Below are 21,787 nucleotides of genomic sequence, written 5' to 3' on the forward strand. Positions count from 1 at the left end.
GTACTAGCTTCTGCGTTGGTCAGAATAGAAGTAACCGTTTATGTGACCAATTATTTTTTAAATGTTTCGAATCTGTTGTATGAAAAGAATAATTTTCTCCCAACCCTCTACAAAATTATGCTAAATGAGGCAATTACGTTCAAACTGACTTGAATATTCAGTTATTCCATGTTTGTTCCATTTTTTTTATGCTTCACTGTTCCACTTCCCCCTTCTGGAAGGCAGAGGGCAAAACAAGGATTAAAAGTTAGAAAAAACCCTTCCATTTTACTGTGTACAGCTTGAATCCGGCCACTGTTGCTTTGAATTCACTTTCAAACAACAGAAGCTTTGAAAAATGGTTCAGAAGGAAGGAGTGAGGAAGGCTGGAAGAAAATGTTTTGCTAAATGTCAACAGTGAAGAATCTTCTATTTGTTTCATTTTATTACTTTCCCTTGGCCAAGCTACTGCTGGTGTTGGAGCTTGCGCAGAGTCACTATGAAGGCATCACTCCTCCATGCTCCACCGGCCATTCCTTGCAGGTCCCCCTCCATGTGTGTGCACACCAGCATACACCACACTCAGCTCTTCAGGCCTTCCCTTCAGCCCTCCTAGACCTTGCATTTTGCTGCTGCTTCCTCTGACAGAACCCAGTTAATTGGATATTTACAGAGCTGGACTCTGTTGTGGATGCAGGTTATTAACCTGGAAGGTATTACACCCAGTAAAGTTAATGTTTCAAGACTGGGAGGTTAATGTGTCAGTGCTCAGCCCTCCGTAATTAGCATCAGGGCCATGTGTGTGGCTGTGCTGTGAGCCCTGCTCTAATTAGAAAGGACTCACAGGTTGGTCACATCAACAGTATAAGTTTATCTGCCTCCTTTGTCCCTCTCCTACTCATTTTCTCCTTGATGGCTCTGGACTTTGGGTAAGTCTTGCTATGGTGCCATTCCCAGGGAAGGTGTGATCCTGCTAGTCTGCTTGTGGTATTCTGAGCCTGACCTTAGTCTAAGGCAGTATTTGGTGGTGATGTCTGAGGAGCTCCAAACTGATAAGGTTGTTTATCTGGGAATGTGCTTAGCAAAAGGTCCTAGCTCTGCAACAAGTTTGCTCAGCTCTTGAAGCCTCAGGTGATCTTTATGGTGTCTCTGAACTGGCATGAAGTAGTTGTTAGGGATTGGAATGATTCATTTTAGTGTTATATTCTGGTGTTCTTGTGCTTGCAACCAGAGCATGCCCTAGATGTGCGCTTGCTGGAGTAAGGATCATGCAAAGAGCAACCTGGTGGTCAAGAGTGAGAATATTAGGAAAGAAAATGCATTGTTAGAGTTGTGAACTTTTGTACCACAAACCTTGTTTGAAGAGCCCTGCTCAGCCAGTTAGGGAAAACAGGTCTCATGTTGTTCATGGCAGGGTAACATTATTTGTCTCTTGTGTCCGGTTTTCCATCACTCCCGTGACAAATACGGGCCAGGCAAGAGCATAGGTTTGTGCCTTGATCAGGAGCTGTCTTCAGAAAGCTGATTTCAGCTTATGTCCTGATTGACCCTAGCAGCCTTGGGTCACACCATATCCTCACTGCAAATCCATAGAGGTCTCATTACCACAAGAAAGGGGCTGTTCTGCAAGAAGCTTACAAACAATACCTTCTGCTGTTGATCCCTCAGCTCTAGAGGGATGGATCCCGGCTCGGGTGGCTTGTACAAAGTAATGGGATCAGGCAGGTACTTTCAGCAAGCTGGAAGCCTGAAGACTTCTCTTTAAAATCTAGCTTTAAAACACCAGGTATGTTACTGTATCATGTTCATGTGCCTTGGATGTGAAGACATGTGTGCAATTTGCAGATACTTTGAGGCCTTCAACATGCTACCTAGCATTTTGTTATCATTGCACTGTTGGCCATCATGACTTCCATAAGTGAGATAAATTCCTCCCCATCCATTGCTCAAAAACGGCCTCATTGCTTTCTGTATGGCAAAGAACATTTTATGGCATGCAAGTATTAGGGAGACATACACATGGAGCTCAAGATGTACAGGTACCTGATGTGGGGCTGCTTTTGTCCAAGCCAGGAGGAAAGTGCTCAGCACATTCACAGGTGATGCTGTTCTCTGTGAGCCATGTTGCAATAAACCTCTGTCCTTGATCCGAATGAGCCAAAGCTGAGACAAAAGCTCTGCAGATTTTGATAGGAGAAGTGCTTGGGATCTGCACAAAAGATAACCAGATGAAGGCTGATAAATGTCTTTTCAGCCTGCTTGGAAGAAGTGTTGCATGTTGGTTTTACAAGTCAACCTTCAGCAGCACAAGGTGGAATCACTGTCCCCACCAGGTATCTACCTTATAATGTGGCAGATTTCAGCTCCTTCATGATGTGGCTATCGTCCTTCCACACAAACAGCTTTGAGTTATGCTGGCGCAGTGCAAAACTTAACTGCTAAATACATCCAGTCAGACTATTCCCCATGAGGAAAACTATTATTTCCTCAAAATTATGACTTTTTGTGGGAATATCTTAATTTCAGCAGCATTTCATTCAAATGGAATCCTATTAGAAATCATGAAATTATTTCTAATAAGTCACTGAGCTCACAGTGTCTTATTAGAATTGGATCATTCTTTGGGAAACTGTAGCTTGAATTGTATCAGCATATAAAATTAAATTAGAGTGTTTGGACTTTTATAAAAATGAAATGTTTTGATTGCCTTCAAGCAATCTTTTCTGCTTAACATTACACTTCTGTAATGTTCCCACTTCTGTGGCATCCTCAGAGTCAGTATTTTCCTCTATTTTGAAATATGAGTTCATAGAAACACTGGAATTTCTCACAGATGCTTCTTGCCACTCCAGACCCCCTGGTAAATGCTTCTAGTATGTGACCAGCCTGCTGGTTACTAGGACATAGGGGCAGACACTGCTGCTGTGAGGGAAACACAAGAGCACACAGTTCCCCAAGAGCCGGCCATGCTTTTGCCAGACAGCATGAGGATAAATCCTACTCCTAAGCAAGTAAAGCATTATCCATCACTCAGTTTCCTTTTTCCATTGATCCACTCTTTGAGAGAATAACTAATGTATTTAAAAATCAAAGCCAATGGTGCATTTTCCCTGTTAGCTTGAGACCAGCATTCATGTTAAAATTGGCTTTGTGTCTGCTCTCTTGCAAATTTGAATCTACCCCCTGGTGCTCTCAGCAGGGGATGGGAAGATACTTCCAATAGCACAACGCTCGAGTTGGGCTCACCCTTACACTGGGAGCACAGTGTTCAGGGGCAGAGCTTGCTCATGTCTCGCTGCCTTTGTGTACAGGCTGCAAAAGGCTACATAGCTATGGCCTGTCTCTTTCAGAATGCAGATATCAAAGTCAGAGGATCCTTATTTTAGAGGTGAAAATCCATTAAGGTGAAGGGCAGCTGTAGAAATCTGGTGGTTTCACTGGACTTGTTGATAGGGAAAAGCTGCTTGAGAGGAACAAGTGGAGATAAAGGGAGTTTGTTCCCCACCTGAGCTCCATGGGGCTCACTGACTGTCATTTATATTAGTTCAGCACATGGACTTTGCTGGCTGCCACATGGCTTTTTGGCAGAGCCATTCCTCCACCTCTCAGGCTCTTTAGTCCATTAGTTGCCTCTCTGGCCCTAAATAGAAGGAATCTCAGCTTTTCATTAAAAGCCTTGAGCCTGGGATGATGATGCTGAGCAGAGGTCCCGTTTTTGCCTTTGGAGGATGGCCAGAAAGAGTAAAACCAGTCTTATCAGAAAGTTAGGAGAATTTCTACTGAGAGGTGGGAGAGAAAATGGAATAAAGATTTTTATCTTATTCCCAGATCGACTCAGGATGGCAGTGAGGAGTGAACATGCCTCTAATGGCTGCAGGGTGGCCTGTGCAAAGTAAACAGGGGTCCTCAGGCTGCTTCCAGCCGGCAGGTGTAAAGATCTGGCAAATTCAGCAACCAGACATTCAGAAAGCTGGGAAATGCTCAGGCTGGAGTGGAGCTTTTCTCTTTTAAAGGTAATTTTGGGGATTAAACTTGTTAACATTTCAACCCTCACTTCACATGCAAGAAGAAAGGGAGTGCTCAATCTATGATATGATGCGATGATGATATTGTGGCAGCCCTTGGAGGACACTGAAAGCTACCTTTCCCCTTAGATTAATTAGGGATGCATTCACCTGAAATCCTGGAGCTCTCTTTCCCGCAAGGCTTGGGTGTATACAGAGCATATCTTCTCCATTCAGAACATGTACTAATTCCTCGCTGAAATCAGTGCTCATCCACTACTAACACCCACACAACTTTTAAATACCTCTGGAAAGGAGCAGAGCAACTTAAAAGATGCAGTTTTCTGGATGAAGCCAGAAGTCAGAACACAGCCCAGCCTTTGTTAGAATCACATTTGAACAAAACGGTGTTTGATTTTTATGGGTTTGTCTGAGTTCTTCTCCCCCCACCACTATTGTGGAAACATGCTGCTGAACCACAAATGCTCATGGCAATGGGGAAGAGGGTACTGGGCTGCAAACCGAAGCTTGCTCATCACAGGAATATTTTGCACAGCTGAAGATGAGGTTTGAGTGGACTCTCTTTGTCCTTGCAGCACATCTGATCTGTTTTCGCTGTGGGTCATAAAGCCTGGCGTGCCGAGGTTTTCAAGTGCTATTAGTTTATTGGCTTGTTAACAAAAAAAGGATTTCCTTTTACCCTTAAGGGTCTGATTTTCATTGAACCAGAGATGCCTTGGTGTAATTCTGATGGCAGAGGAGAAGCAGGTTAATAACATTTAGGATCTTTTCAGTAAATATTATTTGAACTGGTTGCTTTTTACCAGCTTTTCCCTGCTCTGCTGTTGCCATCATTGGAATTAGCCACTTGATTTTATTGTAGCTGTATTTTAATGTTGTCATCACTTGAGTTAAGGCTTTAGAAACAAGTAGAGCAGCACCTGCCTTTTGGAGGCTTCATTCATAAGAAGGTGATGGTATCTGTATAATACATGTTTGGTTTTGCATCTGTAGCCCTATATAAAGCTGCAAATGGGAATGCAAGGGTGTATACAAAAGCCAGGAGAGATGAAACAAGTTAGGTATTAACTTAAGGTATTGTTAGAGCACAGCAGGGCATCTGATAGTGGAAACGTGAGACAATAAAGTGGTACATCAGTTCATTAGTACATTCAGTTGTTAAACTGCTGCAATCAAAACTACTCTGCTGGCAGTGCTGCCTTCCACTGTGAATGGAGCAATTGTTAGAGATACCTGAAAAGGAGAGATGTGTTGTGTGGGGCAGGAAAAAAAAGCTGCATGTTTCAGCAAAGGCAGGGAGAAAAATGTCCAGAGGAAAGTCTTTAGTAGTGTTTGTACCTTCCAGAAGGGCTGGAGTTTATAGGCAGCTCTTGATCCAGCTTTTGTGTGCTCACTTGGACTTTTCACAACACTACTTCTGCTGAAGACATCTTTTGATGCTTAAAATGCAGTCTGGTCTGGCATCATCCACCTTTCATCTCTTCCAGTTTTCTAGTTAAGTGCAACAAAAGATGGAATGCACTGGGAAGAAAAGTTTGGGGTTATTTTTGGGGAAAACAGTCTAAAAACTACTGCCTGCTTTCATTCATCACCTTTCTTATATGAGGGACAGAGCAAAGACCTTGTTGATTTCAGTAAGACATTTCTCTTAAAAGGTAACAACAACCTTTACAGCAGTCTGGGTTTTGATGGGACATCCTTTAGATCTAATGCACCGATATCTAACACCTTCCTTTCTTTAGAGAGTTGAAAATGAGTTTTTTGCCTTCTAGAAGCTCAGTATAACTAAAAAACCCATTGACTTCTCTGCTACAAGGTGTCTGCTTTTTCAAGATGAACTAAATGTGACAGATACTCCTCTAGTCCCAGGCAGTGCAGCATTAACCATGTCTGTGCATCGCCTATACTGCAGGATGCTCTCATAATGTCCAAATTGATGTGAAGGAACAGAGAGAGATGCTGTAGTTACACACACCGGAGAAACAGGTCAAAAAATAAAGGCTTTCAAGAGCAAGGTAAATTACTTCACTCTCCCTGACACACCACTAAGTCATCAATATTTTCTTCTCTATGACAACCCTGAGAGAAACAAGACAATTGTAGAGTAAGAGAGGTTATTTAAACAGGTATATCGAATGGCTTTTGAATGTAACTCTTGGTTATTGTAGATCTGCTGGGATTCTTTGGTAGCACTCTGTAGAGCAATAGCTTTAAAAAAGCAAATGAATAACAGCAACAACAACAGAAGCCCCACCATAAACAAACAAACATCCTCACACCACCACACTGGAATGCTGATCAGCTCCTCACCCTTCCAGCTCAGGTTGGACAGAGCTGCACATCACCATGCAGAAGCTGACAGGAGTGAGGTATGGGAACAGTCTGGGGTAGCCCTGTAAAGGTGTATCCAAAATCCTTAGAAAAGTCTTCTAGACTTCTTCCAGGTCAGATTTAATTCCACCTTTAACAATTGCTATTGGCTGCGCACAAAGGTGTTGTGTTTCTAAGAGCTGTTTTCTCACTGGTGTTAGCTCAAACTGGTTTTGGCAAGCGGGTCCCATGAAGATGCCGTACATCCCGTATGGGGAGTGCCTCTGCAAATGCAGACATCTCTGCCTGAGCTCATAGCAGTTCTATATTAAGTGTTAAAATCCTACTAAGACTAAGCCCAACCTCCACTTCTGGAGGAGGCCATCCTCTCTGAAGGCAGGCTCTGCTGCTGCCTTCTGGCAGTTTGGCCATCTTGGTTGTACGTTCAGCAGCCTGGGATACCTTGAGGTCTCTTTGGTGACCTGGTCCCAGGCTTGAGCACCATGGACAAAATCACCACTGAGCTCACTAGCAGAGCAAAGTGAAAAGCTCCCCGTGAAGATGCTCCTCAGCTTAATAAAGTGGAGAGCTCCGTCCAATAGGGGTCACATCCTTGACTCACCTCTGTGCATGAGGGCAGCAGTGAGCTACTCCGCAATGGCAGGTAAGTTCCTCTTTAGCTTAAACAGCTCTGCTTTCCTTTTTTATTGAAAGGGCCTCGGTTCAAACGCTGCCTCAAGCCTAGACAGGTGGCCATTTCACAGTTAGAGTAAATAATTTACATGACAAATTCAGACCTGTCTCTTGGTCCTGTATTATTCATGAAGGAGCGGGCTTGGTTTTTATGACAATGTTCCTTATTCAAACACGGCCCGTGATGCATCCCCATCCTCAAGTTCATTTCAGTTGCATCTGGCTGTTTGCCAGCCTTTTTGTGGCCGTTTTCTGTTTTGTAAAATGCATTACCTGGGTCATATTACTTCCATTCACTTCCTGAGGGAGCTGAAACTTTTGTATACAGCAGAGAGCTTTCTGCATGCTGTATAAGCCCCTTTGTAGTGGAGCTTCAGTCAAATGCAGATTTCCCAGCATTTCCCTTCGCACAATTGTACTTGCAAACAAAAATATCATTTGTATGAACGTTTGTGGCAAAGGTCAGAAATATCTCCAAGGAAAACACTAAAGCAGCATTATATAAATCTCACCAACAGTTCACTGTTGTTTGCTCATTTTGGCTTGCATGGGTCTCGCCCATGGGATTTATGAATGTGAGGGTTTGGCTCCCTGGTGACCTCTGGACCACCTGCTATCTCTGAGCATCTCTAAAGCCCATTCATTTTCTTGGAGGTGGTGAGGGCAAAGCTGCAGTTTCCAAGCTGCTTGTTGAATTTCTGAGGTGTGGAGCTTCTTGAGAAGATGTACACCTTGTGACTCAAGCACCATGTGCTGAAAAGAAACCCAGGGTTTGCTTTTCAAATCTTTGCACACTTCCACTTGCTCTTGTTTCCTTAGGGGGAAACTGTTCACCTGTAAAATGGGAAGAAGAAAAGTAATGCCTTAATGCCTTCTTTCCCTTGTCATATCGGCTCACCCTGTAAATGCTACAAGCCACAGATCCAGCATCTTCTTCTTGCCCACTCTTACAAATGAAGTTCATCCCAACAAGGATAAATAAGTGTGCGCTCTCTATGTGATACCAGGCAATTGCAGGAACATTGAAATGTGAACCCATCCTTTTGTATGAATTTATATACTGCTGAAGTATCTTATATAGGGAACAACCGACCCTGGTGCTCATGCAAATGATTAGCCCAAACACAGCTGATTTTCTGCCTCTGTGCTTGATTGAATAATTGACGGTGCTTACTGTTTTCATTCATTTCTTGAAACAGAACTGTGTATAAAAGTAATTTATATCTGCTTCATCCCCTGAAAATAAGACCGTATGAATTAGTGAGAAGCTAAAGATCACAGAATCATAGAACAGTTTGGGTTGGAAGATGGTGTTATCTAATTCTCTTTCTGTAAATGCGTGCTCACAGCCTTGAAAAAGTTCAAATCAAAGTGAGAAGTCTGACGGAGCATGTTGTTAATGCCCTCTATGTCTTAAAAAAAACCCATATGGATTGGTTTGCTGCTAAGACCCCTTTGGATGAAAAGGGTCATGGGTTATTTACAAACAAGTGTTATTTCTCTAGCTGTCATTACACCCAACTATGAGGAGGGGGGGGAGAAAACCAAAAAAGAAGAAAAAGGTCTTTGGTGTCTTTCAGTTTGTTTCTGTATTTGAGGAGACTCCTGTTTGTCAGATCTCTGCTTTTAATACAGACCTCCTTCAAAAGCCAGAGGATATACCAAGCCCTCTCAGGAGGTGACAAGACTGCTGATCTAATTAGGAAAGGATTCGGAGCATTGCAGCTGACTCAGATGACTTCACTAGAAGTTGTGGGTACAGAGATGCTTTTGAAATTCAATGTGCACATCCTTTGCATGTGTCTGGTCCGCAGAGCTCCAAGGAAGCCCCAGGACTCTGCCAACAGTGGTGGCATCAGCACAGGATGAGTGGAATTTGATGTTTCTGAAGGGAGTTTTGGCTTTCATATGAGACCAAAGGAAATGCCTTGATCATTTGCAATCAGGAGCCATCCTCTGCCATTTCTGACAAGTGCCAGGTGCTAATTCTATAGTCCTGGCTTAAAATGTCCTACAGTGGCATTTTAATAATTTATCTCTCTGTACATGTTCTTCTTTGTGCTTTTGGACAGTGGAGCTACTTTGGTTACCATGGTGTCAATATTTTTTTTGGCCTGTGGAGCAATGCACCCATGAATTTGGGTGTGTGAGGTTTGTTGAGTAGTTTGGGTAGTTAGACAAAACATCCTGTTTAAATCCCAAATCCCAGCTGCAAAAATCAGATAGGACATCCTATCTGTTTAGGTATTTTGCATATCTATACTTCCATGCAGCTTAGCTGAGTTCAGCAACACTCTTCTTTTGGGCTGTGAAGGGTAGAAAGGATAATGCAATCAGAACCAAAGGGCATCAGTGGAGCATCAGGTCTGGAGCAAAGCTGAGGGGCACTGATAGTGTTGGTTTGGGATCTTGGAGTTGAATAAATGTAGCAGGCAATTTTGCCTCAAACTTAGATGAATGAACAGAGCTGAAGTCCTCCAGGACTGGAGGAGAAAGGCAACCCAGGCACCCTCGGACTGGAGACCAGAGATGATAGCAGGAACAGCCAGAGGGTATGTGTTAGGGGTGAAGTACATCTGCAAGCTGTGGCAAATGGATGATTTTGCACAGAACTTCATATATTCCAGCCTGTGCTATTTCTGTTTCGATGTGCTAGTTCTATTTCTCCCTTCATAAACATCATGCAAGCAGCAAAGTCAGCAACTGCATGTGTTTGCCCAAGGCCAAATACAGCTCTGCTGTCATTACTAGCAGTAAGGACTACCTGTTTAATTCATACCCACTGTACACCCACAAAGCCATTGAAGTTTCAGGAGCCTTGAGTCCTTTCATTGCTCCTGTGGATTCAGCACAGGAAATCAAAATCCATCACTGTACACAAACATCTTGTACTTTCTGCTCATGCTCTGCTAACCAGATTAGGCTCCCCTGCTACCTTGTTCATTTTACACTCATTAAAGCTAAATTTAGAAATGAAGGCAACTCTTCTCCCCTCTGGGGAAAATAGGGAGACTCCTCATTGCAACAAGCCGTGAGGAGGTATAAACAGCATCTAAATTTTCTTTACTTTGAGTTGGAAACGTGCATGGCTCTGCTGAGACAGAGAAAGAAACTTGTGCCCACTTTCCTTCTACATAGGAGACGAAATCTGTGTGAATCACTGCTGAAAGCATGCAGGTTTTATTTGACCCAGATCACAGCCCTGAAGCAGTGGCAAGAGGTGATTGCACTGGTCAGGTCTAGTGGAGGTGTAGCTTGCTGCTGTGGTTGGACCTTGGGCTTATCTCCAGCACTACCCTGACAGGCAGTAGCTCCCAAATGTCAACTGAAGAGAGTAACTCAAAGAGGTTTCTTCCTCTCATTGACCTTTATAGTCAATTATGTCAGCTTTTTATGAGAAAATAATAGTGGTGTGAAATCTGCCTTCTGATTCTTATGAGCAGGAATTGGTGGGCAAGATGCCCGAAGAGAGCCGGGCTCTGTATCTGCCTCTCTGATACCAGATCAAACTGGGCATCCCATCAGCTGTGCCTTTGACAGCAATACAGTTGGAGTTAGGGGGAAGAGCTGAGGTATTCTGGGCAGTCAAATGCCATCATAACGGTGGGGAACCTCAGAAGGATCTCAGAAATCTACATGAATAGGTAAATGTGAGCATTGGTGTAACTGACCATAACAGATCTAGAGGGAAATAATCTGAGCCATCTCCACATGTGCTGAGCTTGGACTAGGCATAGTTGGATTTGCTCTTGGCAGTTCTCCAATATCATCGGTTCTATGTGCAGTAGCAGCCAAAAAAAAGCTTACACAAGACTGGACTCCACCAGGAAGACCATGGAGAACCAGAGAGAGATATTTTGCCTCCATATGAGACCTTGGAATACCCCTGAGCTGGGGCAGGATACCCCTGGTTGAGGGTATGGACTCCAGGTGTTTAGCTTTGCCTTGCAGCCGTAGACAGCTGGGTGCTGCTTTTACACAGCAAATCAGGGAAAGGAGGGGTTAATCTTGGCTTTCAGAGAGAGGGCAGCCAAGCCTGGAGACAATACCATAGCTTACAGCACTCACAGAAGCTCTGACCAGGGGAAACGGGCTGTCATTAGTTATTAAACCCCAGAAGGCAGAAGAATCTTGTCAAAAAACAAGCTCTGTGTCTGCATCTGTAGGAGATCCCAGAGGCCTGGTGGGAAGTGCTGCATCTTTCCCAAAAGATTCAGGCTGAGCGCCAGCCACTCCACCACTGCTGAGGTTTACGTGATGCGACTGAGCCACGCAGAATTGCAAGCAACATCTTTTAGGAGCAAAAATGACATGTTTGACCATCATGGGGGGTGGCTGGAATATAGCGAGGAGGTCTGTCAGCACTTGATTAATGAAGTATTCCCTGTAGAGTGATCTGCACACATCTTTCTGCCAAGGACCTTGGCAATGCCAAGAATGAGGTGTGGGATCAGCGCCTCTTCCAGAGCTCAGGCAATACAAATCTGGCAAACAAACACAGCCAGGTTCACTGATAACTTCCAAGGGAAATTACACTTATCAGCACAACATGTTAGGCAGCAAAAGTTAGAGCAAAGAATGGTGTTGGGTGAACAGTGTCTCAAACCTAGGTTTTAATAATGAATTCCAGTTTATTTCATGACTGGGATGAGGAGGCCAGTCTAGACCCTCCCCTTCAGCTAGTTGCCAGTTAGGCTGGAGGTGCATGTTCCAACTGATGTGTAGCAGCAGATCCAAGTCAAAGGCAGCATCTGGGACCACCTGAGCCTCTTGCCTACCCTCCATGGATGCTGTGTACCTCCAGGCAGGTACAGCAGATCTGTGTGTGACTCCTTTCCCAGCACATCATGTTTTTGGCCATGTGCTCTCAATTCATGTTCAGGTCACCTTCAGCAAAGAGCTGAAAATGTCCTTAGCTTAGGAGCTGGATCACAACAGGATGGGCATCCCTGATTTTAGTGCTTGATGATTGGAGAAGTAGCAGCTTCCAGCCACCTGGTTTTGATCTGCTGCTGTAAGTTGCCTGGAGCCTTTCAACAGCCTGAAGTTTTCTCTGTGTGATGAGCTTGTCCTGGTTCATTTACACTTGGTTGGCACTGGCCTCCAAGATGGGCTGTGAGCACCAATGCATTCCTTGGGGGGGGGGGGGAGAGAAAATCTGCTTTGACTTCCAGGAAGAGATAGTGATTTTATTTCTAGAAAATAGAGCTATAAACTCAGCTTATGCCAAACAAACACTATGCAATGTCTGTATTAAGCTGCGATCGGGGGAGTTATGTCAAAAGAGGATGATATTTGTCACTCACCTGTCTGAGTGATGGGAAATGCTCTTTTCTTCACATATTGAGTGAGTGATTTTCACTCTGCCTGCATCCTTGCATGACTTCTTGCTCAGATGCATTCTGATCCCAAGCCTAGAGAGCTCAATAGAAAAACACTTCCTTTTCAGCTCAACACACAGATCTGTAGCAGAAAAGAACTATGAATAAAGTTCCCTAATGGGCAAATATAGGAATGTACTTGGGGTAGTTTGTGCCCTCAATAGGGCATGTATAGCAGGAAAGAGTAAGGCAAAAAATCATGTCTTTAACTGTCCGTGTACCTAACAGGTGCCTTGATGGGCACATTAGAAACCTGATAGATAAAACAGATGAGCAGAAGTAGCAGGCTGCTATATTACATAAAGAGCAGCCACAAATTGCAGGCACAGGAAAAGGAAAGACAGCTTAAAAAAAAATTGTAGCTTAAGTATCCATTTCTGGACTGGTTCTTGTGATGCTTGCAAACAGATAGATCATTTGAGTCCAAAAGAGATGAACTATTTATTTAGCTTGAAGATTGCCCCCAGCAATTGTGAATCGAAGGTTATCTAATGTCTTTGCCATGGGCTCTAAGGGTCTGGACAGTTAGCATATACAAGGGAATTACTCACAGATAAGCATCCAGTAATTTATACAGAGCATTCCAGATAGAAGCCTCTTCCGTATCAATTTCTGCCTGCTCTATAAACTGCTCCCATTTATCAAGCCAGATAAATTCACAGGCGGGCAATGAGGGTGTGCTGAGATCTGTGTGTACTTTGTCAGCTAAAATTCAGAGATCCCTTTGACATGATTGGAGTAAATCTTGCTCTCCTTTTCTTTGATTATGACCAGTCTATAATCTTCAAGGCTAAACACCATTCCCATGAATGAAGAGTAATACTGAGGCATAGGGGGAAAAAATCATACGTACAGAGAACCCAGAGAATGCATTTCATCTCAGTTTGGAGGTAATGAGACAGTTTAGTGTGACATGTCATTTAAAACCAGCTTTTTCTTTCTAATAGATTCAGTATCCCTGAAGAAGTGACTGACAGAGCAGTGCATGACATATTTCTCCCAGGACAAAAAAAAATGGAGGTTGACACAATAGGGGAAGCAGCAGAGTCATGGTGATCTTCAGGAAGACAAAGGGACGAGTCCTTCTCCATCAGGTAAATAACACAGAGCTGCACAAATTAAGCTGAAAGTTTCAAACCCAGTTTCTGTTAGTGCTGAGGGTGCCCCATGTCCTTTAGCTGCAACGTGTCAGAGGTTCTCTGCCCAACTCTGCTACAAGGGCAGCCCCAGCAATATGCCCTGAGCAGTAACATACCACAGGCTCTTTTCTTTCTTTCTTTCTTTCTCTGGGCTTTGTCTGTAACCTGCTCCCATTTGACAGAAAATTCCTACTCCATGCCCCGTTTTCCCTGGGCTGTGGCTGCTATGGGAATATCAGCTGAGGGAGTGTTTGAGGTATTCTTTGGCTGGGGAAAATCTACCGAGACCGGGAGTCTATTGAGGGCTGGGTGGTTCCCAGGAGCTTCATTCCATGTAGGCTGCCAGCAGCTCACCCCAAGCTATCCAAAAGGAATTCACAGCTGTCTACTCAAACCAGACAGATGCTTCATTCCATTTGACTGTGAGGACTTCAGAATGCATTGCAAATGGAGACAGATCCTTTCTTGTATAACAAAGGTGTATCATCATGATCCCAGATGTGAGAGATGTTGCCACATACTTGGATGGAGTCCACGCACAACTCTCGAGGGGGGGAAAGAAGAGTTAAAAAGAAGAGGCACATAATGAGTCCTGGCACGCGTGTACTCAAGGCCATCTGTTAATGTGATCCGCTGCCAATTTGTAGAGCTAGGAACCAGTCTCTGCAGGTCACGGATGCCAAGATGAGATGGGTTTAGAAAAGGCACTTGCAGAATGTGCTAATGGCCACTGTTTATCAGAAAAATCTTCCTCACAATGAATGCTACCGAAAGAGGAAAGTGCTGTTGGCTGGTACCTGGGACCACATCAATTGATACAGGTACAGTGTTCCTGTCATTTCCTGATGCCTCTGCTATTGCAGTGGAAAACAGAAAGTTATGAACCTTGCAAGCACAGCAAGAAGTGAACTTCTAACCAGCTACTCTGTAAGTTATTTCACTATTTTTACTTCTGCTACATAACTAGATTCTCCTTCGCAGTGTGAGGCTGGAAAGGAATTGATGTACACCTGAGCTTCCTTAGGAGCAAGAACAACACAGCTTACAGGATGGATAAAGAGATGTTTTCATCTGTGGCAAGCACAAATCCACCCATTAGCCATGTCTGAATTGTCACTCCTCAGAGCTGGAGCCTTCCCTCCTCTGCTAATCTCCAAAGTACCAGACCTAACCTCAGGAGACAGCCAAATAAGGAGGAATGAACCACAGTTACAGCTACCAGTTACCTTAAAAAAACAGCACATTGTTGATAAGAAGGGCCCTAAGCAAATCAGATTCATTTCCTAATCAGTGCCTGGTAATGTCATCATCATTCATTTGCATAAGCAGGATGTTTTATGCATTGTTTTTCTTTGAGCAGGTACCTTCTCATTCACTTGTGCTTGCTGATGTGCTCTCTTAACCTGCCACAGGCTTCCCCAAAGCTAGGGTCTGTGAATGCTTCTCAGATGATAATGAGCAGTATTCACCCTCTCTGCATCCTGTTTTCAACAAAGACTTGAAAAATGCAACCTGCTTTTTTATTTTCATTTATTTCTTCCACCCCAGTTTTATCTCTTTTCCTTCTTGTTCAGGTTTCTGGCTGCATGGAGGGCAGGAGCTTTTTATCAAAAGACGAGGAGTCGTCTTCTCCTTAGGAAATGTTTATGTTCCTTCCACAACACCAAATTGAGAAAACAGATTACCTCTCAGAAAGCCATCTGTTTCAGCATCCTGTGAGCTCTCAGGTTGGTTCTTGTGTTTTATAAGACATTTGAATCCTCTTGTGATTTCTCCCTTTCACCTGTCTGCCTGTCATAAAAATTATTCTGAAGGCTCACTGCCCCCATCCAGACATTTCAGAGCCTGAGTTTCAAGTGTCATGTTAGGGTTGCATTATAAAAGCAAACAAACAAAATCCCACCCCGACAAACAACCCCTTCCTTCGATGCTCTAGGATTGATAAGCGCACACTGATGGAAACTGCATGAGAAAATGAGAAGAGGGGGGAACTTCTGGAAACTGTTTTCAATGTTTTATAGTAAACCTACATTTTCAGTCCCTAAACCATTAGTTATGAGAGAGGTTGTTTTCCATAGGCAAATCTATAGCTTTCTAGTGGAAAACTGACATTTTGGGAAGATGGCCAACCTATTGTATGGAAGAATATGCTTTGAGAACACAAAGGATTTTTCAGGGAAGGGATACAGCCTCCTCTGTATGCAAGCAAGACATGCCCCCAGCTCCCTTGTCTTGCTTGCATACACAAGCTTAATCTTGGAATAAGCTCTTACTGGGGATGTAGAGCTTCTCCTTACAGTCCACTTTGAGTCTTAGAAAGTTCATTAACTCCAATTACATTTTCTTCAATTTGCTCACCCCCCCTCTACTCATGTCAGAGCCACTTAGTCTCTCCTTCAAATCCAAGTGGACATAAGGTGGACTAATGCCAAAAAAGCACTCACTGTGTACCAAAAATAACCAGTAAATAGCTTTCTCAGCTTTTCCAAAATACATTTCTTATGTAAAAATACAGAGTGTTTAAGGACCATATGCTGAAAATAGAGTTGTCACATAGAGATTACGATGAATATAAACACGTTGCTTATTTTTGGAGTCATTAGTTGATGCGAGGGACATGATAATGGGATACAAACTTTTCCCCTCTGGATTGTGGGTTACACTGTGATTCAGAGAATTAGTGACTAAAGTAATTACAGCCCCTATCTGTTTGTAGTGTAACTAAAATAGGATTAAGCTTGTCCATCCAACTCCAAATAGACCAGTGTCTCCATTACCAAAGCCACCAGCACAATCAGCACTAATGGACATCTCCTCCTGAAGATATATGGCATGTATGCATCAATTTTCTCTGCAGAAAAGTTATTTAATTGGTAAGTTTTCAACCTGGCACCTAATTGGGTCACTTTTCACTGCAAGAAAGGCTCAGAGTAATGTTCTGTAGTGCTGTGAGGAATAATGCAGCACGGATGAGGGAGAAATAGAGAGGTTTTCTGATCCAGCGGAGCTGGACACTGTTCCTACCCCTGGTTCACAACCCTGGGCAAACTCCATCATCCTTCTGGGGCTGTTTTCCTTCATAGCCTTGCTTTCCTCACATCAGGCCAGGAGCTATTTGCAACAGAGACCCTGATGCCTTGCACATCCTTGCTTTCAAATATATGTTTGCAGTTCACCTTCCTCCTGTCTGATTCAGCAACAACAGCCTAACAGGGCCATTATTTTCATCTCTAATTGAATGATTTCTCTCTCTTCCTTCCCCATATTTTTTTAAAGGATGTCAGTGAAATCAGCACTCAAAAAAAAAGTGATAAATAGATGAGCTGAAGCATCCTGAGCCAAAGAGCCAATGCTGTTATTTTCAGCAGGGTCTCCCATGGCTCAAAGCTGCAGCAGGCAGGAGGTCCTGGAAAGTGCCCCACCAAATCCCAATGGTGTGTACAGGCTGCTAGTGGTTCAGTGGCTGTAATAACCACAAGTCAGACAATAGCATTTTACTTTGTCTGAGATTAAAAATCCATCATGCCTCTGCAGCCCTCGCAGCCAGGGGGATGCCGGCACTTCGATTAAGCCACGCTGGGTGGTGCCCACATTATTATCTGTTTCACAGGCAGAGAAACTGAGATGCAGAGAGATTAATTGGCTTGCTCAGATGAGGTGAGACTAGGGAGCAACCCCAGAAGTGTAATTGCCTGCGCTAACTCTAATTGCCAGCACATATATTCACGTCTGGGAGAGGCATCTGGCAGAGCAGGGGATGTAGAGGCATCCCCAGAACAAAGCAAGAAGCTGTGACTGTGGGTACCAGTGAGGTAGGAGACAAGGCTCCTCCTTCTGCATCATGCTATAAGCCTCAGAAGCCTTGTTCTGGGACTGCCTGATATCCCAAGCATTGTTTGAAGTATGGGAATAACAAAAAGCATCCATAAGCTGAGCAGCCAGTCCTCTGCCCCATCCCAAGCCCATGCTCTCCAGGCTGCAGCCATCATGGTATCACTTTTGCCCTTCTGGAGCAGTTTCAGAGCCGCATCAGAGTTAATCTTTTGACTTGAGTGTTTTGCCTCCTCCCAGGTAAAAGAGAGGAGGTTTTGTTATACTGGCAGGATCCCGCTGAGCTAAAAGTAGCATAAAACGCTCTCACCTTGTAAACACAACACAGCAGAAACCGGGTGTCTTTGGGAGAGAGCTGTCAGCCCCGCAGCACTGCCACTGCCCCCCCAGGCCTTTGTGCAGGAGCGGGTTTAATGCTGCTTTGGCAGGATAAGGAGCTTTTGTCACTGTTGTTAAGCAAAGCCAATCGTTGTGCTGCTGAGCATCTCTGCAGGCTACAAACACACCTCAGAACCAACACCATATCTAAGCTTACACTTTCACTTAAGGGAAGCTTTATTCGTCATTGCTGAATTGAGGTAGGAAGAAAGGAGAGGTTTTCTCTTCCCATTCAGTACCAGACAATGGAAGAGGCAAAAGTGAACATCAGTCCCTTGTCCACAGCAATAAGAAGTGATGGACGGTGGCTCCTCAGTATCCCAGCGGAGAGCTGAGGTCACTGGGAGTTTTGCAGAGGTTTGTCCCCATCTGAAATGCTGAGTTTCGCTGTGTGAAATGTATTTTGCGAGAGCTCTGCTGCTGTTGCTGCAGGGGCTGTGACAACGCAGGAGCGTTGGTTTTCATTGTACAGTGTTATAATGAATGAATCCATCGATAGCAATTAGGGCAGTTGTTTTATTGATTGACATCCCAGGGCAAATGCTACATTTATTGCCAAGAATAAAACATACTCCACTATATACCCCAATAACCACAGAGCTATAACTTGATACTATTAATGTAAGACAAGGTAAATCATGGCACTGCCTCCTCCCGTAGTGCAGCTCCATGCACAGCAATACAAAACCTCCAAGAAGATGACATTTGTCTGTCTGAGCACAGCAGCTGGAAGTGCTGTATGAAGTTTCTCAGGGACTTTCCCAGACACCAAAACATTTCATTATGTGATTTTCAGTACCAGGTTTTTCAGAGGAACTTGTCCTTCCCTTTCACCTTTGCAAACTATTTCCTCTCCTCCCTCTGCCAGCAGTCCCCCTTTCTTTCACTACTGTTGTACAGGATTTGATCCCCATTCCCTTCAGCTTCCCTTTCCACTGGTTTCACAGTTCCTGATTTTCAGTCATCATATGGTCTTGACAATTCTCATTTCTACTTCTCCATTCTCCCAGCTGCCCCTCCATTCCCCTGTTGCTGCTTTGGCATAGCCTCTACTACATCCCCCTGACACCTGACATTCAGAGCATCCTATATTTTGGGGTTTTTTCCTGCACACTGCCTTTCTTCACTGTCCATTCTACTTAGCAAGATATATCCACTTGGCAGGAAAATGGAGTTCTTGATTTGGGTTTGTTAATTGGAATTAGCCATCCTTGACTTTAGCTCAGGTAAGCAAGCAGTTTTCAGCTCCAGGTTTCTCTGCAGTTTCTCTACCACTCTCTTATATCTTTTTCTTTTTTTTCCTTCCCGTTTTGCTTCTTAACTTCTATTTAGTGAAACCCCTTTTCCTATCTGTCAACACCCTTCACTTCCCACAGAGCTTTTTCCCATAGATGATTCCTCGATCTGTTCTTCCACTGTCCTGCATCTTCCTTGCATCCCTTGTCCTGATTTATCTTTCTTCACAGACAACAGCTTTGTAGAGGGACACTCCTTGGAGGTTTGCACCATACTATGTCTGCAAGCTGCTCAAGAAGTGGTTGATGTATAGCCGGAGCAATCAGCAGCTTCTCTTAGCAGTGACAAGGTGAAGGCTTCTGAACACCACATTCCACAGGGTTACCTTTGCTGAGAGCATTTGCACTACTTCTCAGGGAATTAATTTGTTTTAAGTCAGGTTTCAGCAGGGCTGTGGTGGAACCACAGGATGCATGCCAGCTGCTGCACTAATCGGCAGAGGAAGGCTCCTCTTGCCAAGCCGTAGAGCCTCCTGTCCAGGTAGGACTTCATCTAATTGCTGTGACGGACAAAAGAAATGTGAGGGCATCAGCGTTTTGCTGTGCTGTATACCAGGGCGAGCCAGGGCTTTGCACTGCTGTTTTACACTTAGGCTACTCCTCACAAGCCAGAGAGTGGAAGACAAAACAACAAAGGGAAAATGCTGGGAATCTGATCAGAAGAGGAACAACAAAACAGGGTGCAGGTAGCCTCTGAGACAATTCCAACAGCTCATTGTAAAAACACACATAGAATCATAGAATCGTTAGGGTTGGAAAGGACCTTAATATCATCTAGTTCCAACCCCCCTGCCGTGGGCAGGGACACCTTACGCCCTCCTCTTTCCCTGCAAGAGGGCACCTCTGGGAGCCACAGTTCCTTTATCATGTTGAAGCAGTAGTTTGTTCTTCTTAAATTAATATTTAAAGGACATGGGGTTTTTTTCTAATGTACTTCTAGAACCCAGTGCCTCCAAGATTTAGTTGGTAATTTCTTGTGTTGTGGCCCCACAGTCATGCGCTTGAGATGGGGCTATATAGGATGTATATCAGGTCATTTGTGGTCCCACAGCAACTCACAGGTGAATTGGCAAGACTGTTCTTAAATAGTGTGCTAGCAAAGGATAGATGTAGCACACACCAGTGAAACTCAGTTCTCTCTGTTCATCTTCTGTCCTATTTGAGTACCCCAAGCTTGCCTTCTCCTGCCTATGTTTTGGTGTACTGTCCCAGGTCAGGTGTATCTCCTTACCTTCCCATTTCAGCAATAAAAACTCAGAATAAATGCCTGCAGCATCTAATACTGTGTAATTCCTTTTGCTGGTTCCTGCTCAAAGACACGGGGGTGGGGAATAGCAAGTGCATTTCATAAACTCAGTGCCAGATTTGATGTGTTCCAGCACCAAACCCCACCTTAGAGTTAATTTCAGTCTCCATCCAGGGCATACTTTCAAGTCCTTATTGAACAACTCCAGCTGTGATTTTGACTCCCCCTCTCCAACTCAGACTGACTTCTTGGCATTTGTTCAGTTATTCTAGATGAAAACACCAAGTTACTCATCCTACCCTTATGTCTAAACATCAATCAGGTTGTAAACAGGTATTCTGAGAGTATTCAAAAACTCAGTTGGAATAGAAATGGGGCATAACAGTAGGAAACCAGTCAAATACAAACTACCAGCACAAGAATGTAGCTAAGAGCACAAATATGAGCAATAAGGAAAGAGATTATAAGTAGCGCCGAGATGTTACATCTAAATGCAATGTCAGTGAGATCTGCTTTGATACTTCCTTCTGTTAGGGCATCTGAAACTCAAAAGAAAGATGTTGGAAAAATTGGAGATAGTTCTGGGAATAATTCAAGATCTTGAAAACATGCTTTATTCTGAGAGGCTTAAACCCTAATCTGTTCAGTTTATCCACCAGATTGCAAAGAGCTCATTCAGTCACCGTCTGCATCTTCCCATGTGGGTTAGAGATTGCTCACATTTACGGTTCTTTAATCTTAGCACAGTGGGAACTGATCCTGGATGCAGTCAGACTAGCAATATGGTATACTTTAGCAAAGCAGGTAAATAAGCCTTTCAACAGCTGACCTATAGATGTGACGAAGTCTCTGTCACTTGAGATCTTTAAATCAAGACTTAACATCTCTTTAGAGGGTGTGCTGTAACGCAGTCAGGACTTACAGGCGTGACTGCAATGTAGCTATTGCTGGAAGAGGTTCTGCAGTCTGGTTAACAAATGCTGTATAAATAAATTAGCACAGTCATTGCTTCGGGCCTTAAAAATCTATTAATACTTTCAATATCCGATTTCTGAAATAATCATGCTTTCCCCTTACAAACCACACGCCTGAGACTGTGGTCAGATTATGAGTTAATTATGCTTGAGAACAGCTCTCGATTGTACAACTGAGAAATCCGAGGCAGCAAAAACCTAATTGGCTTTTCCAAGGGCATCCAGCAAACCAGTGGCAAAGCCAGGCACTGAACTCAGGGGAGCTGGCACTTCCTCGCTGCATCTCACACTTAGAGCTCCTAATAAAACTGATAGCATCAGGTAAGAAGTGAAGGCCTTTCAAATCTGAAGGGCAGATTTTGACTCAGCACTATCTGATTCTGTGCTGAGGGGAATATCTCCCAGTGACAGCCCATCGATGGTAATTGATGAGCCTGGATCCTGACACAGACGTGCCATATCTGATCACCCCAGCCCTGAACCCGTGTTCTGATGGACAGACTGCTATTTGGGTAGAGGAGAGAGTGTCATGTTCT

At 43.9% G+C, this 21,787-nt stretch overlaps 1 long non-coding RNA gene across 1 annotated transcript; it reads left to right on the forward strand.

Moving 5' to 3' along the window:
• Window positions 1–721: 721 nt before the first annotated feature.
• Window positions 722–19,753, forward strand: LOC134167156 (uncharacterized). Its single transcript, XR_009966110.1, has 3 exons — window positions 722–908; window positions 15,102–15,254; window positions 19,203–19,753. It is a non-coding gene; the product is annotated as an uncharacterized LOC134167156 (long non-coding RNA).
• The last annotated feature ends 2,034 nt before the right edge of the window (window positions 19,754–21,787 follow it).

Source organism: Pezoporus occidentalis, unplaced genomic scaffold (assembly GCF_034315485.1).
Source record: "Pezoporus occidentalis ecotype Australia unplaced genomic scaffold, CSIRO_AGI_Poc_V1 ctg11, whole genome shotgun sequence".
Lineage (NCBI taxonomy): Eukaryota > Metazoa > Chordata > Aves > Psittaciformes > Psittacidae > Pezoporus > Pezoporus occidentalis.